We start from the raw sequence: 16,178 nt of genomic DNA, 5'->3' as shown, positions 1-16,178 counted from the left end.
CCTCGAGCTGACCGGGGTGCTGGACTCGGCTGGGCCATGTCTTTGCGGGTGTTTGCCTCGGCCAACGGCATCAGGGTGACGGCCGAGGCCGCCAAAAGCGTCCAAGGGAACGCGTTCATCCAGGTGCCGAGGCCTGGGCCTCGGGGCGGAAAGAGGGATTGGAGCGGGGGATGAGGGCTCGGGCAGGGGAGAGGGAGAGGGGAGGGGGGAGGAAGGGGGAGAGGGAGGTGGTGAGAGGGAGGTGGTGAGGGGGAGGTGGTGAGGGGGAGGTGGTGAGGGGGAGAGGGAGGTGGTGAGAGGGAGGAGGAGGGGGAGAGGGAGGTGGTGAGAGGGAGGAGGAGGGGGAGAGGGAGGAGGGGAGGGGGAGAGGGAGGAGGGGAGGGGGAGAGGGAGAGGGAGGAGGGGAGGGGGAGAGGGAGGAGGGGAGGGGAGACGGAGGAGGGGAGGGGGAGGAGGGGAGGGGAGTGAGAGAGGGAGGAGGGGAGGGGGGAGAGGGAGGAGAGGGGGGGAGAGGGAGGAGGAGAGGGGGGGAGAGAGAGGGAGGAGATGGAGGAGGCGGGAGGAGAGTGGGAGGGAGGAGAGGGGGAGGGAGGAGGGGGGAGGGAGGGGAGGGGGGGGAGGAGAGGGGGGGAGGGGAGAGGGGGGAGGAGAGGGGGAGGGGGAGGGAGGAGAGGGAGAGGGGGGGAGGGAGAGGGGGGAGGGAGAGGGGGAGAGGAGGAGGGGAGGGGGGAGAGGGAGGAGGGAGGGGAGAGGGAGGAGGGAGGAGAGTGAGAGAGGGAGGAGGGGAGGGAGAGGGGGAGGGAGGAGGGAGAGGGGGGAGATGGAGGAGGGAGGAGGGGGGAGAGGTGGGGAGGGGAGAGGTGGGGAGGGGAGGGGAGAGGGGGGAGGGGAGGGGGGGAGGGAGAGGGAGGGGGGGAGGGAGAGGGAGAGGGGGGGAGGGAGAGGGGTGGGGGTGGAAGGGAGGGGGGAGAGGGGGGCGAGAGGGAGGGGGTGAGAGGAGGCGGGGGCGAGGGAGGGGGTGAGAGGGAAGGGGGTGAGGGAGGGGGGTGAGGGGAGGGGTGAGAGGGGGGTGGGTGAGGGGGGTGTGAGTGAGGGGGGAGGTGAGGGGGTTGTGGGAGGGGAGGGGGGAAGAGGGAGGGGAGGGGGGTGAGGGAGGGGAGGGGGGAAGAGGGAGGGGAGGGGGAAGAGGGAGGGGAGGGGGGAGAGGGAGGGGAGGGGGGAAGAGGGAGGGGAGGGGGGGAAGAGGGAGGGGAGGGGGATGAGGGAGGGGAGGGGGGGAGGGGGGTGGGGAGGGGGTAGGGAGGTGGTGAGGGGGGGGGGAGTGGGGGTTGGGGGGAGGGGGGGAGGAGGGAGGAAGGGGTAGGGAGGTGGTGAGAGGGTGGGGGGGAAGAGGGTGGGGAAGAGGGTGGGGGATGAGGTAGGAGGGGGAGGGGAAGAGGTAGGTGGGGGAGGGGTGGAAGAGGTAGGTGGAGGAGGGGGGGAAGAGGTAGGTGGGGGGGAAGAGGTAGGAGGGGGAGGGGGGAAGAGCACCTGGCGGTTCATTCGGGGGGGGCGGGGCTCGGGAGGGGAGGGGGAGCAGAGAGGGTTACCCCGGCAACCGGGTTCGCCAGCCGCAATCGGCCGCTCAGGCCCAGAGATCGGGAGGCGGAGAGGGGAGGAGGGTTACCAAGGCAACCGGGGCTCGGGAGGGGAGGGGGAGCGGAGAGGGTTACCCTGGCAACCGGGCTCGCCAGCCGCAATCGGCCGCTCAGGCCCAGAGATCGGGAGGCGGAGAGGGGAGGAGGGTTACCAAGGCAACCGGGGCTCAGGAGGGGAGGGGGAGCGGAGAGGGTTACCCCGGCAACCGGGCTCGCCAGCCGCAATCGGCCGCTCAGGCCCAGAGATCGGGAGGCGGAGAGGGGAGGAGGGTTACCAAGGCAACCGGGCCCAGCCAGCCGCAATCGGCCATCTCAGTTCCCCCTCTCCCTCCCTCCTCCCCTCCCTCCTCCCCCCCTCTATCTCGCTCTCTCTCCTCCCCCCCGTCGCTCTCTCTTCCCCCCGTCGCTCTCTCTCTTCCCCCCCAGTCGCTCTCTCTTCCCCCCCAGTCGCTCTCTCTCTTCCCCCCAGTCGCTCTCTCTCTTCCCCCCCAGTCGCTCTCTCTCTTCCCCCATCGCTCTCTCTTCCCCCCAGTCGCTCTCTCTCTTCCCCCGTCGCTCTCTCTCTTCCCCCCGTCGCTCTCTCTTCCCCCCAGTCGCTCTCTCTCTTCCCCCCCAGTCGCTCTCTCTCTTCCCCCCAGTCGCTCTCTCTTCCCCCCCCAGTCGCTCTCTCTCTTCCCCCCCCAGTCGCTCTCTCTCTTCCCCCCCCCAGTCGCTCTCTCTCTTCCCCCCCCAGTCGCTCTCTCTCTTCCCCCCCCCAGTCGCTCTCTCTCTTCCCCCCCCCCCCAGTCGTTCTCTCTCTTCCCCCCCAGTCGCTCTCTTTCTTCCCCCCAGTCGCTCTCTCTCTCTCTTCCAACAACAACATGCCCTCGAAAAAGCCTCGGCACCGCCGGGCACTCCAGCTAGTATTTAATGTATTGGCCTCTACTGCCTTCTGTGGTAGAGAATTCCACAGGTTCACCACTCTCTGGGTGAAGAAATTCCTCCTCATTTCTGTCCTAAATGGCCTACCCCTTATCCTTAGACTGTGACCCCTGGTTCTGGACTCCCCGACCATCGGGAACATCCTTCCTGCATCTAGTCTGTCCAGGCCTGTCAGAATTTTATAAGTTTCAATGAGATCCCCTCTCATTCTTCTAAACTCCAGCGAGTATAGGCCCAATCGACCCAATCTCTCCTCATACGTCATTCCTGCCATCCCAGGTATCAGCCTGGTGAATCTTCGCTGAACTCCTTCCATGGCAAGAACATCCTTCCTCAGATAAGGCAACCAAAACTGCACACAATACTCAAGATGTGGTCTCACCAAGGCCCTGTATAACTGCAGCAAGACATCCTTGTTCCTGTACTTGAGCGGGAGAGCTATAGTGATAGGGGATTCTATTGTAAGGGGAATAGATAGGCATTTCTGTGGCCGCAAACGAGACTCCAGGATGGTATATTGCCTCCCTGGTGCAAGGGTCAAGGATGTCTCAGAGCGGCTGCAGAGCATTCTGGAGGGGGTGGGTGAAAGCCAGTTGTCGTGGTGCATATAGGTACCAACGATATAGGTAAAACACAGGATGATGTCCTGAAAGCTGAATATAGGGAGTTAGGAGGTAAATTTAAAAATAGGACCTCAAAGGTAGTAATCTCAGGATTGCTACCACTGCCTCGTGCTAGTCAGAGTACAAATAGAAGGATATTTCAGATGAATACGTGGCTAGAGGAATGGTGCAAGTGGGAGGGATTCAAATTCCTGGGACATTGGAACCGGTTCTGAGGGAGGTGGGACCAGTACAAACTGGACGGTTTGCACCTGGGTGGGACCGGGACCGATGTCCTATGGGGAGTGTTTGCTAGTGCTCTTGGGGAGGGTTTAAACTAAAATGGCAGGGGGTTGGGAACCTGTGCAGGGAGGCAGAGGAAAGGGAAGTAAGGATAGAAGCAAAAGACAGGAAGGAGAAAAGCAAAAGTGGAAGGCAGAGAAATCATGGGTGTAAATCAAACAGGGCCACAGTAAATAATAATTCTAAAAGAACTAAGAGTGTTAAAAAAATGAAAGGGTTAAAAAAAGAGCTAAGATGAGGAGATTAAGGAACAGAGCATATATCCAACCATATAAGGAATGGTTATGAACAATGTCCAGAAGGGAAGTCTGGTGTATTCATGGCCAAAGTGCACAAACCGTGAATCACTAACTGAGGAATGTATTGAGAGATAACGTATGGGGTCACAAGACCAATGCACACAGGTCACAAGAATTTGCACCCAAAGCCAACCGTATGATGAAAGAAATGTATACGTGTAATGCACCTAATTGCAAACAGTAGCCACGACTCAGAACAAAACCTGTATATAAGGCAGGAGATTTTCAACGATCGGGGAGCATTCATCCCAGGATGGGTGTCTTCCCTGTCGACTTGTAAATAAAGTTGCTTTACTGAACGAACCTCCGGACTCCGAGTGATTGATTGGGAATGAGGCGGACGTCGACCCTTTATATCAGAGGGTCCGTCTCAGGGAGAAGAAGCTCTCCCGGTTTACCCTTACAACTTGGCATAGTCGGCAGGATCTACCAGATGGGCTAAGTAGAGACATTGTCTCCTCGCATCGAAACCCAGGGCCGGAGATCCAACGAATCTGAGGCGGAGTCTGGATACGTGAGCAAAGCAACTTGGGTGCATGCTAGGACATTGTAGAAATGAAAATGTCTGAATAAGTTGAGGAGCTCGGGTTATATAGGATTGGATATAGGGAAAATCCAATCTAGGCGGAGTTAAAACCGCGTAAGCAGGGAAAGGTCCCTGAAGGTCCGGGGAAGTCCTGGAGGTAGCAAACGAGGGGGGAACTAGCAAATCCACCCTAAAAGGATGGCGAACAAAAAGGACGCCAAAAGATCTAAACTCCCGTATGAATTTGTACGCAATAGGTATCGACGGACAACAGTAGGGCATAAGGTAACTTGCCGTTATGAATTTGTACGCGATAGTATCGAATAACAGAAATTCCGATAGGGGCGGGGTAAAAAGACCCCGGGGAAGTGAAACCTCACGGAAATTCCCGAGCGGCTAGCAAATGGCCGGGAAAGAAATCGACGAACAAAAGGACGGCGTAACGTAACTTGCCGTATGAATTTGTGCAGGATAAGTATGAGAAAGTTAAGGAAAAGATGGTTAAAAAAAAAAGGGATACGATGACAATGTTGGAGTTGACAGAAATCAACAGGCTGAGACTTTCCTTTAAGCAAAAACAAAACGTGTCTTACTTTAGTCAATCTCCACGAGGTCTGAAGGCTCAGCCCCGTGCAGGGGCTATGACGTCATCACGTTCCCAACGCTCTTAAAGGGACCCTGCACCAATAACCCAACCCAGCATGTACATATCACAACATTGCTATACAAGTTGAATTATGTTTAGGTACATATAACAGCATTGGCTATACATTGTGTTATTGTCCCTATGTGGTCTCCGCCACATACGTCCCCGCAGAATTCACTAGTACTGGCAATGTCAGTCGTTGGGGGGGCCGGATCATACGGTTGGAACGGCTCCTCAATTCCGGGGTGGGGACCGGGGGGTTCGTCGGAGGGACCTCGGGCGCTCGGTGGTGGATTGAGGGTGTGGAAACCGGAAGTTGGCCCCGTCTCAGGGGCTGTGCCAACTCAACGGGTCGGTCCAGATCCAGGTGGGCCGGCTTAAGACGGTCCACGGAAATGCAGTCCGCATCCACGACGAAGGTCTTGTCCCCGGTTTCCAGGACGTGGAATGGTCCATCGTAGGGTGGCTGAAGAGGTCCCCGGTGGGCGTCGTGGCAGACGAAAACGTACTCCGCCGCACGAAGGTCGAGCGGAACGTGGGACTGCGGGAGGCCGTGCTGCAATGTGGGCACCGGAGCGAAAACCTTGGCGTTGTCCAGAAGGTCGGACCGCTGACGGGCTGCGGACCAAGGCTCCGTTGCGTTGGGGACGAAATCCCCGGGAACCCGCAGCGGCTGTCCGTAGACGAGCTCGGCGGACAAGGATTGGAGGTCCTCCTTGGGAGCGGTCCTGAGCCCCAGCATGACCCACGGGAGTCTGTCGATCAGCCGTTGTCCCGGAGGCTGGCTCGGAGCGCGGCCTTCATGGAGCGATGAAACCGTTCGCACAGCCCGTTAGCCTGGAGTTTCAACCTGAGGCCTCGGGCGACAGCGTTCCAGAGCTCTGACGTGAACTGGGGCCCCCGGTCGGAGGAAATGTCAGATGGGGCGCCGAACCGGGCGACCCAATTGCTGATGAACGCCTGAGCCACATCGGCGGCCGTCGTTGAAGACAGCGGGACGGCTTCCGGCCATCGGGTGGTTCTGTCGACCATTGTGAGGAGGTGGGTGAACCTGCGGGAGGGCGGCAAGGGCCCCAGTCGAACCGCCTCTCGGGCACCGTGAAAGGTGCCAACGGGGCCTTAGTATGGCGATGTACTTTCGAGCGTTGGCATACCACGCAGGTGCTGGCCCAGTCGCGAACGTCTTTCCTGAGCCCGTGCCAGATGAACTTGGCCGCCACCAGCTTCTGTGACGGCTTCCTGCCCGGGTGGGAAAGATTATGGACGGCGTCGAATACTTGCCGTCTCCACCCTTCGGGCACGACGGGACGTGGCTGCCCAACGGAGACGTCGCACAGGAGTGTGGTGCCGGCAGCGTCGAACGCGATGTCTGCTAGTTGAAGGCCCATGACCACCGTCCTGTAGGCCTGGACGTCCGGGTCGGAGGCCTGGTCGGCTGCCATGCGGGTGTAGTTGATGCCGAAGTTCACGGCACTGGCGACGGCTCGGGAGAGACAGTCGGCGACGGTGTTGTCTTTCCCAGCCACACGCTGGATGTCCGTTGTATATTCCGAAATGAAGGCCAACTGGCGTTGATGACGGGCCGACCACGACTCGGAGGCTTTGGCCATGGCGAAGGTCAATGGCTTGTGGTCCACGAACGCCGTGAACGGGCGGGCCTCCAGCAGGAAACGGAAGTGTCGGATGGCGAGGTAGAGGCCGAGAAGCTCGTGATCAAAGGTGCTGTACTTCCGCTCGTTGGGGCGGAGCTGCTGGCTGAAGGCGGCGAGCGGCTGCCAGGCGCCGTTGACCCACTGTTCACGGACGGCGCCGACCACATAGTCCGAGGCGTCGGTGGTGAGAGCGATCGGCGCATTGGGCAACGGATGCGCCAGCATGGTCACGTTAGCCAGGGCCCTTTTCCTGTCTGTGAAAGAATTGGCCATCTCATCAGACCAGTTGACGGCGAGTTTGTCGGGCTTGCCTTTGAGGGCCTTGTAAAGGGGCTGCTCGGGGGACGAAACGATGGTAAAAGTTCACCATGCCCAAAAACTCCTGCAGGGCCTTCACGGTGAGGGGTCGCCGGAAGTCCATCACGGCCTTCACTTTCGATGGGAGTGGCACCGCCCCGTCCTTCGTGATGCGGTGCCCGAGAAAGTCAGGAACAGGAATGTCAGGTCCCATAACACAGTGTCCATTAGGCGTTGAAAAGCATGTGCGGCGTTATTGAGGCCGAATGGCATGCGGAGAAATTCGAATAGCCCGAACGGGGTGATCACCGCAGTTTTCGGGACGTCCTGCGGTCGGACGGGGGGCCTGGTGATAACCCCGGACGAGGTCCACTTTCGAGAATACCACTTTCCCGGCCAAGCGGGCGGAAAAGTCCTGGATGTGTGGAATCGGATAGCGGTCGGGGGTCGTTGCGTCGTTGAGGCGCCGGTAGTCTCCGCACGGGCGTCACCCGCCGCCTGGTTTCGGGGAGATGTGGAGGGGGCCAAGCCCACGGACTGTTCGACCGCCAGATGATGCCGAGGTACTCCATGGTGTCGAACTTGGCTTTGGCGATAGCGAGCTTCCCTGGATCGAGGCGCCGAGCGCGGGCGGACCGGTGGTTGAAATGTGGTGTTCTACCCCGTGTTTAGTGGCGGCGGACGAGAACGTGGGTTTCGTAAGGTCCGGGAACTGGGCGAGGAGGCGGGAAAACTCGGCGGAGGCAGAGAGTGCGCTGGACAACTGTCGTGCTGGACCCACTGAGGGAACACGGGAGCGAGCTGAAGGTTTCCGCGTTGGAGACATCGGTTCTTGACGTCCACCAAAAGGCCATTGGCGCAGAGGAAGTCAGCGCCGAGAAGGGGGGTGGACACTTTTGCTGTGACAAAGTCCCAGGTGAACCGTTGCCCGCCAAAACAAAGCGCCATGTTCCGTTTCCCGAAGGTGCGGATGGAACTGCCGTTGGCGGCTTCGAGGACGGGGCCGTGGTTCCCCCCTTGAATGTCTACAGTTGACGCAGGCAGGACGCTCACCTGGGCGCCCGTGTCGCAAAGGAAACAACGTCCGGAGTCGGTGTCTGTAATAAACAACAAACTGCCTGAACGGCCGACAGCCATAGCAGCCAACAAGTGGTCTTTAGTTTGCTTCGACGCGGGAAAACTGCACGGGGGCCGGCACTTCCTGGCTTTGGGGCCGAACTGCGCATGGTAAAAGCAGAGGCTTGAGGGTTGCCGCCGTTGGGGTGTATCAGTGGGGGCAGGGCTCCGCGTGGCCGCGCAGTACTGTTGCCCGGCAGAGAAAAATTTGTCGGCCTCCTTGGCCAGGTCGCGGAAATCGGTAGTGGAAGAGTTGGCTAACGCCGACTGTACCTGACCTGGCAGCTGTTGGAGGAACAGTTCCTTGAAGAGGAAGCACGGCGTGTGTGTGCCCAGGAGGGCCAGCATGTGGTCCATCAGCTCCGAGGGCTTGGAGTCGCCAAGCCCGGGTAGAGAGAGAAGCCGGCATGCGCGTTCGGCTTCGGTGAGTCCGAAAGTTCGTAAGAGGTGCGCCTTCAGCGTTTCGTATTTGTTGAGCTCCGGGGGGGTTTTCGAGCAGGTTCACGATTCTGGCTGCGGTGGAGTTGCCGAGAGCAGAGACGACGTAGTAGTACCTCATGTCGTCCGCGGTGATGTCCCGGATCGCAAATTGAGCCTCGGCCTGGGCGAATCAAGCGGCAGCCTGTTGTTCCCAAAACTCGGGTAATTTAACGGAAACGGCGTTCGCCGCCATTTCAGATGAAGTCTTTGGAATTGTCCAAAAGAGCAGCGGGGTCACCAATGTTGGAGTCGACAGAAATTAACAGGCTGAGACTTTTCTTTAAACAAAAACAAAACGTGTCTTACTTTAATCAATCTCCACGAGGTCTGAAGGCTCAGCCCCGTGCAGGGGCTATGACATCATCACGCAACCGACGTCATCACGTTCCTGACGCTCTTAAAGGGACCCTACACCAATAACCCAACCCAGCATGTACATATCACAACATTGCTATACAAGGTGAATTATGTTTAGGTACATATAACAGCATTGGCTATACATTGTGTTATTGTCCCTATGTGGTCTCCACCACAACAAGGTAATAAAAAGAATAGGAAAGGAAGGTGGGATCCTGAATGGGTTCCCGACCGACAGAAAGAATGGTGGAGTAAGGAGAGCAAGAATAAGGAGAAAACTGTAGTGGTTCTTTGTCAGGGCCACCTGAAAAATGTGTAAGATTGGGGCCACACGGGAGAGGGGAAAAAGAGGAGTTAGTGGAACAGTTAAAAAAGGTAGGCGCCAAGTGTGCCGCTGTAATGAAGACAAGGGCAGTGCATAGTGGAAGAAATGATAGTGAGGAGATTGATTGGGATGGTTCAGAAAGAGAAACCTAAAGTTTTACCGACACGGAAGTTATTAATGTCTGTGCTGAAACAAATAAAACACAAGATTGCTGAGTGAAAGGAGCCTTAAAAAAATGCTGGGATCTCAGTTTGTGTGAAAGTGTGTGATTAAAGTGTGAAAGCTTTCCTGACTATGAATGTTTAAGAAGTTACAGTATTCCATTTGTCTGAAAGTCTGTCCTTAAAAAAAAATGTCTGTTGTGTGTTTTAGCTCCACCCACTCTTTTGTACAGAGAGCTAAAAGCTGTTTAACCCTTTGAAGACTTGTCTTGAAGGATGGACAAGTGTGTGTTGTTTTAAGTTTGTTAATTGTTTTACAAAAGATAAGCTTCAGCCTTGAAGTCACAGTTGCCAATGTGCCTGGAAGGAAATGAATTTGAATGTTTACAAGGCATGGGTAATTGTTTCTTTGTTAACGTGACTACAGTTTCTTTATTTTCCAAGTGATACTGGTTAGTTAAAAAAAATAATTGATCTGGATTAAATTGGAGTTATTGAGGTTAATTAACATATTAAAACCAGACTTTCATTGTGGCCACAGTGAAATTCTGGTTGGTGTAAATTTGTGTAGACCGTATTGAATAAGATATTTAATGGTCTGAAACCAGACTTTAAGCTATTTACAGTCTTGGATATAGTGAACAGGTTCTGATCCATACCATTGGAAGAGGAATCACAAGGGAAATTCACCTTTACTGTCAGGGATAGACAGTATACATGGACCAGGGTCCCGCAGGGGTTCCATAATAGTCCAAATATATTCCACCGTGTACTGAGTCAAGCCTTAGATGAGTTAGACCTATCAAAGTACCAGAGCGCCCTACTCCAATATGTTGATGACATAATGATTGCATCAGAGGATGCCAAAGGACACATGGGAGCATTACTAGCCACCCTCCAGACATTTAACAAAGCTGGCTTTAAATTGAACCCAAAAAGGCACAGGTTGGACTGTCCAAAGTAAAGCATCTGGGGCACGAAATTAGCCAGGGGTATAAGGCACTCCCACAGGAACAAAAGGCAGCCATAAAAGACAAGCCAAGGTCAGTGACCGTCCGAGGAGTGAGGAAAGTGTTGGGACTATTTAACGACTGCAGGAATTTTATATCAGACTTTGCAGGGAAAGCAGAGCCGATTCAACGGTTAGTTAAAGGGGGGAGACCCACCACTGATAAGATAGAATGGGAGACGAGGCAGGAGGAAGCATATAGGGCCCTTAAACAGGAATTAATAACAGCCCCTGCCCTAGGATTATCAGATCCCACTTGACCCTTCCATCTATATTGTGATTTAGATCATGAGAGTTACTCAGCGGTAGTAATGCAAGACCATGGGGGGAAACAATGACCCATAGCATACTACTCCACTAAGAAGGATCCAGTGGCAAGAGCTATGCCCCGATTGGTAGAATTGCTCAACACTGGAAAACTGAGAACTATATCAGATAGCCGGAAAGCAAAGTGGGAAGCAATCCTCCTACCAAGAGATAGATCAGTATTAATACAAGAACATACTGGAATAAACCCAGCATCCGGAATATTAACAGAAGGGGATGAGCATAGTTGCCAAGTAAAAATAGAGGAAGTAGTAAGTAGTGGGGTAAAAGAGAACCCCCTCGAGAACCCAAATGAAGTATATTATACATAGATGGATCCCGAAAATATACCAACGGAGAACCCAGAACAGGGTGGGCAGTAGTAAATCAAGAAGGAAAGACCCTGTTAAAAGGAGCCCTTTATGGGGATAAGTTGGCACAGGTAGCGGAACTAGTGGCTTTAATAAAAGCATTGGAAATAGCAAAAAAACAAATGGATAAATGTTTATACCGACAGCCGATATGCTTTTGGAGTGGTGCATGATTATATGACACCATGGGCCCGAAGGGGTACATGATCTCTACGGGGAGAGGTAGTAAAACATGGAAAAGTTAGTTAAGGTTGCACAGGCACCTTTAGAGGCAGCGGTAATTAAAATAAAAGCCCACACAAAGATAGAGGATATGGACTCACAGGAACCCCAGGACCAGGCCCCTATAGGGAATAGGTATGCAGATCTAGCCGCAAAACTAGCTGCGGAAGAAATGCAACCAGAGGACGTGTTCAAAAACGAAATAAATATGGTCATGACAGTCAGTGGGGTACAGGAAGTGAATATAATGGAGGTACAAGAAAATACTAGTAAAGAGGAAAAAGAGAGATGGAGGCAAGCGGGCGCTCGACTACAGGATGGAATTTGGAAATGGGGCCCCCGTAACTAGGTGGTGGCACCAGAATGTTGCAGACAACAACTGATGGCGCTATACCATGGTGTAACACATACTGGCAGAAGTAACATGTTGCATCTACTGACACAGTACTGGTGGTGGCCAAAGATGGGTCGGGAAGTAGCGAAATATTGCCACCGCTGTATAATATGCGCTAAGAATAATGAAGGACAGAGATGTAGAGTTAGAGTAGCAAACCAACCCAGGCCACAAGGACCCTGGAAAAACTTACAAATTGACTTTACCGGTCCCCTAGCACAGGACCGGGGGGAAGAAATATTGCCTGGTAATAATTGACCAATTTACCAGGTGGGTGGAAGCCTTTGCCACCCGAGATTGCACTGCAAAAACAGTTGCACTAATATTGGCTACCGAGGTTATACCCTGTTGGGGAGTGCCTCTGCAAATTGACTCAGACAACGGCACCCACTTCACCGGCAAAATAATGAGAGAAACTTGCAAGCTGTTACACGTAACATAAAAATACCACATACCATATCACCCCCAGAGCTCGGGGATGGTAGAAAGAATGAATAGGACACTGAAAAACGCGCTGACAAAAGCCATCCAAGAGACAGGGAAGGGATGGTCGGAATTATTACCCAGCATACTAATGAGGCTGCGAGCCACCCCAGGATGGACGACCGGACTGACCCCCTATGAATTAATGACAGGACGAGCTATGAGACTACCAGAGGATTTGGCTGGAGGGGTGGGAGAACCAGGGCCAGTGCAAGATAGATTAAGGCGATACTTAGTACAACTAAATCAGGAGGTACAAGCACTAAATAAAGAAGTGAGGAACCAGCAACAGGTTAAAGATCTAGAAAGACAAAAGGCTGGACTTAAACCAAATGAGCTGCCCAAAATAGGTCAACAAGTAATGACGCAAGTTATCAGAAGAAAGGGAATGGAACCCCATTGGATGGGGCCATATACTGTATTAATGACAAGTGATACGTGTGTTTGTCTACAGGAACCGACGGGTATGCGATGGAAGCACTGGACCCAGGTGAAACCATTTAACACTAAAGATCCCCATTCCACCCTCTCCTCTAGGGGAAAGAGCTCGGATCACGATCAGACCTCTGTTTAAATTACAGATAAACATGGATCCAGTGAGATGGATTATTATAACTACTCTGATGACAACACTTATATGTCCAAATAACGGGCTGGAAGAAATGGACTGCAAGTTAAGATCCCCTAGTGGAGACTCCACGAGGAACTTCATTATATCACACAGTTACGAGTGTGAAAAACAAGGAAAAGGATGTTACAGGTGTAACGGTACCTGGGTGAATTGGATCAACAACCATGTGGACCCTGTAGAATGACAGATAGCAGCAATATGGTAAGATGTAATAGACACTGGCAGGTGTTGGGTCAAATAGGGGGAGGATATGTCCTGAACTGCACGGACGATATCATAAGATGGACTATTGTACACGGCGTTACAACACCGCAACCAACAACAACAAGGATCACACCACAAGGAGTAACCCTAGAACCAACAACACCCCCAATCACAACGATACCTGAAGAACGAAGGTGTCCGAAGTTGACGCCTGGGCCCGAAAATGGACTGGTGTTATTTACCGAAGGAGAACAATTGTATGATAATGTGAGACACGAAATTGTACCGGTACTAATAAATTTAACCATGCTACAATGGCCAGGATATTGTGAAAGATTTACTAAAACTAGAGAATTGTATGCATATATGATAAGGAATGTAATTAACCAAGCTGCTGATGCAACAGAGGCTACTAGTTTCAGGGGACATGCTGCATTCCACCAAAGAATTAAGAGGGGCTTAGGAAACGATGTACTCATGGGAATAAATACAGGGACGTTATTCATTAATGCCCTAGATATACAAGGAGTCCAGAGTAGTGTGGAACAATTACAAAGGGTAATACAACAGATTTTAGAGAAAGAAACTGGTTTGGTTCAACAAGAATCAGAGTTGGGAGAACATACGATAAGGAAATTACTCGAGGGAATCAAAGTTATAGAAGACCATGCTAGCACTATCAACAAACTAAACCATAGAGATGAGGAGCAGGCAAAAGATGGGGTAGGGAGAAGCTTGTGCCATGCCTATGGCCAATGGACCACCGGACAGTTAAAACACAATCTGGCACAGATACAATGAGGTGAGGTACCAGGCTGGATTAACAGCACACAGCTCTGTGGCCTGAGCCAGAATCCAGGCCCTCTGAGTGCTTGTATCCTCAAAGGGATGACCAGAGTATATCCAGTGATACAAAAATGCAAAGCAGAAATGGCAGCAATGATAGGCATGGTACTCATGATACCAGTGGTGATACTAGACATGACTCCATACCCACAGTACCAGGTAACAAACATAGGCATAGTGAGTGGTGATACATACCTCCGATACTATCCAATTGATACCTATGCCATCAGGAAGAATGGTACTATGAGAGGAGTCTTCCTAAATGGGTGCCATGGGAAAGGTACGCTTACGATATGCCCACATCCGGTAGGAGAAGGCCCTAAGGATGAGTGCAGCTATAATAAGACAGAGGAGTGTGTTTTGGAATTATCACATGTTGATCATCACACCCGCTCGGGATATAGAGGCAGAGGGGAGTATTGTATAGCCACCACAGAGACTGAGTATCAATATAGTAACCTTGTATGTGTAATCACAATGCCTAACTTCTGCTTTACACCAAAGATCCCTGTGACAATTGGACACACCAGATTGGTGTATGTACATTCAAGGGAGGAAATGAAACTAAATGTGCCAGATAGTTTAAGGGACGAATTGGTCAATTATGAAGATCCAGTGGGGGCTCCGATACCCCGCCTGCAAGAGGATCTGCAAGAGATAAAAGAGGGCTTAAGTAAAATGGTGAAACAATACGTAATGTTGCAAAGGAACCTTGGGGAACTAGAAAGGGACATAGAAGTAGAACTACAGGAAGTCCCATGGTATGAGAAGCTGTGGGATTGGGGGATGAATGTCAACATCCACCCATGGATCCGCATTACTTCTCGCATACTAGTTATAGTACAATCGGTTTTGGCAATAGGAATGGGAATAGCAGCATGTGCCGCCTGTAAAAAAAACAAAAAAGAAATGGAAGAAATGTACATGACCTTGATAAAGTAGTGATGTATGCTGTTCGGTGGTAATTGTTACAGAAACCTCCTGAGCAGATTCCCATTGAGCAGACGTACTACTGCGAACGAGCGAAGGCTTGGGAGAAAGACCTGCTTAACGGATGTATAGTACTAATAACATTAATGCTTATAACCTATGTATTTGGGTGGATAATATGTCGATGGAAAGAATGTAGGGGGCATAGAAATCAGGACAATATGATTATATAAACTAGGTGACCCAATGGGTTGGATTTGATCACCACCCCGGCAGGACACCATAATAGGAAAAAATAATCGGGTTGGTCAATGATTAAAAGGGATTAATCAGGACCAAAAGGGGGGACTGAAAGGGTTAAAAAAAGAGACAAGATGAGGGGATTAAGGAACAGAGCATATAAGGAATGGTTATGAACAATGTCCAGAAGGGAAGTCTGGTGTAGTCATGGCCAAAATGCACAAACCGTGAATCACTAACTGAGGAATGTATTGAGAGACAACGTATGGGGTCACAAGACCAATGCACACAAGAATTTGCACCCAAAGCCAACCGTATGATGAAAGAAATGTATACGTGTAATGCACCTAATTGCAAACAGTAGCCACGACTCAGAACGAAACCTGTATATAAGGCAGGAGATTTTCAACAATCGGGGAGCATTCATCCCAGGATGAGTGTCTTCCCTGTCGACTTGTAAATAAAGTTGCTTTACTGAACGAACCTCCGGACTCCGAGTAATTGATTGGGAATAAGGCGGACGTCGACCCTTTATATCAGAGGGTCCGTCTCAGGGAGAAGAAGCTCTCCCGGTTTACCCTTACAAAAAAACAAGCCTGAAGGCTTTGTGTCTTAATGCGGAGCATTCGTAATAAGGTGGATGAATTAGCTGCACAAATGGATGTAAACGGATATGATATAATTGGGATTATGGAGACATGGCTCCATGGTGACCAAGACTGGGAATTCAACATCCAGGGGTATTCAATATTCAGGAAGGAGAGGCAAAAAGGAAAAGGAGGTGGGGTAGCATGGCTGGTTAAAGAGATTAACACAATAGTAAGGAAGGATATTAGCTCTGATGATGTGGAATCTGTATGGGTAGAGCTGAGAAATGCCAAGGGGCAGAAAACGTTAGTGGGATGTGTATACAGACCCCCAAACAGTAATGCTGAGGTTGGGGATGGCATTAAACGGGAAATTAGAGATGCGTGCAATAAGGGCACAGCAGTTATCATGGGTGAATTCAATCTACATATAGATTGGGCTAACCAAGTTAGTAACAGTACTGTGGAGGAGGAATTCCTAGAGTGTATACGGGATGGTTTCCTGGAACAATATGTCGAGGAACCAACCAGAGATCAGGCCATCTTAGACTGGGTATTATGGAATGAGAAAGGATTAATTAGCAATCTTGTTGTGCGAGGCCCCTTGGGGAGGAGCAACCATATGATAGAATT

General features: G+C 52.1%; 1 protein-coding gene across 1 annotated transcript in view; it reads left to right on the top strand.

Annotated features, from left to right (window-relative positions):
* stox1 (storkhead box 1) overlaps positions 1-16,178 on the top strand; it is a 305,204-nt gene that overhangs the window by 2,464 nt on the left and 286,562 nt on the right.

This window comes from Somniosus microcephalus, chromosome 8 (assembly GCF_052327205.1).
Source record: "Somniosus microcephalus isolate GS21.2 chromosome 8, FLI_Smic_1.0, whole genome shotgun sequence".
Lineage (NCBI taxonomy): Eukaryota > Metazoa > Chordata > Chondrichthyes > Squaliformes > Somniosidae > Somniosus > Somniosus microcephalus.
This window is presented reverse-complemented; position numbering and strand designations above follow the sequence as displayed.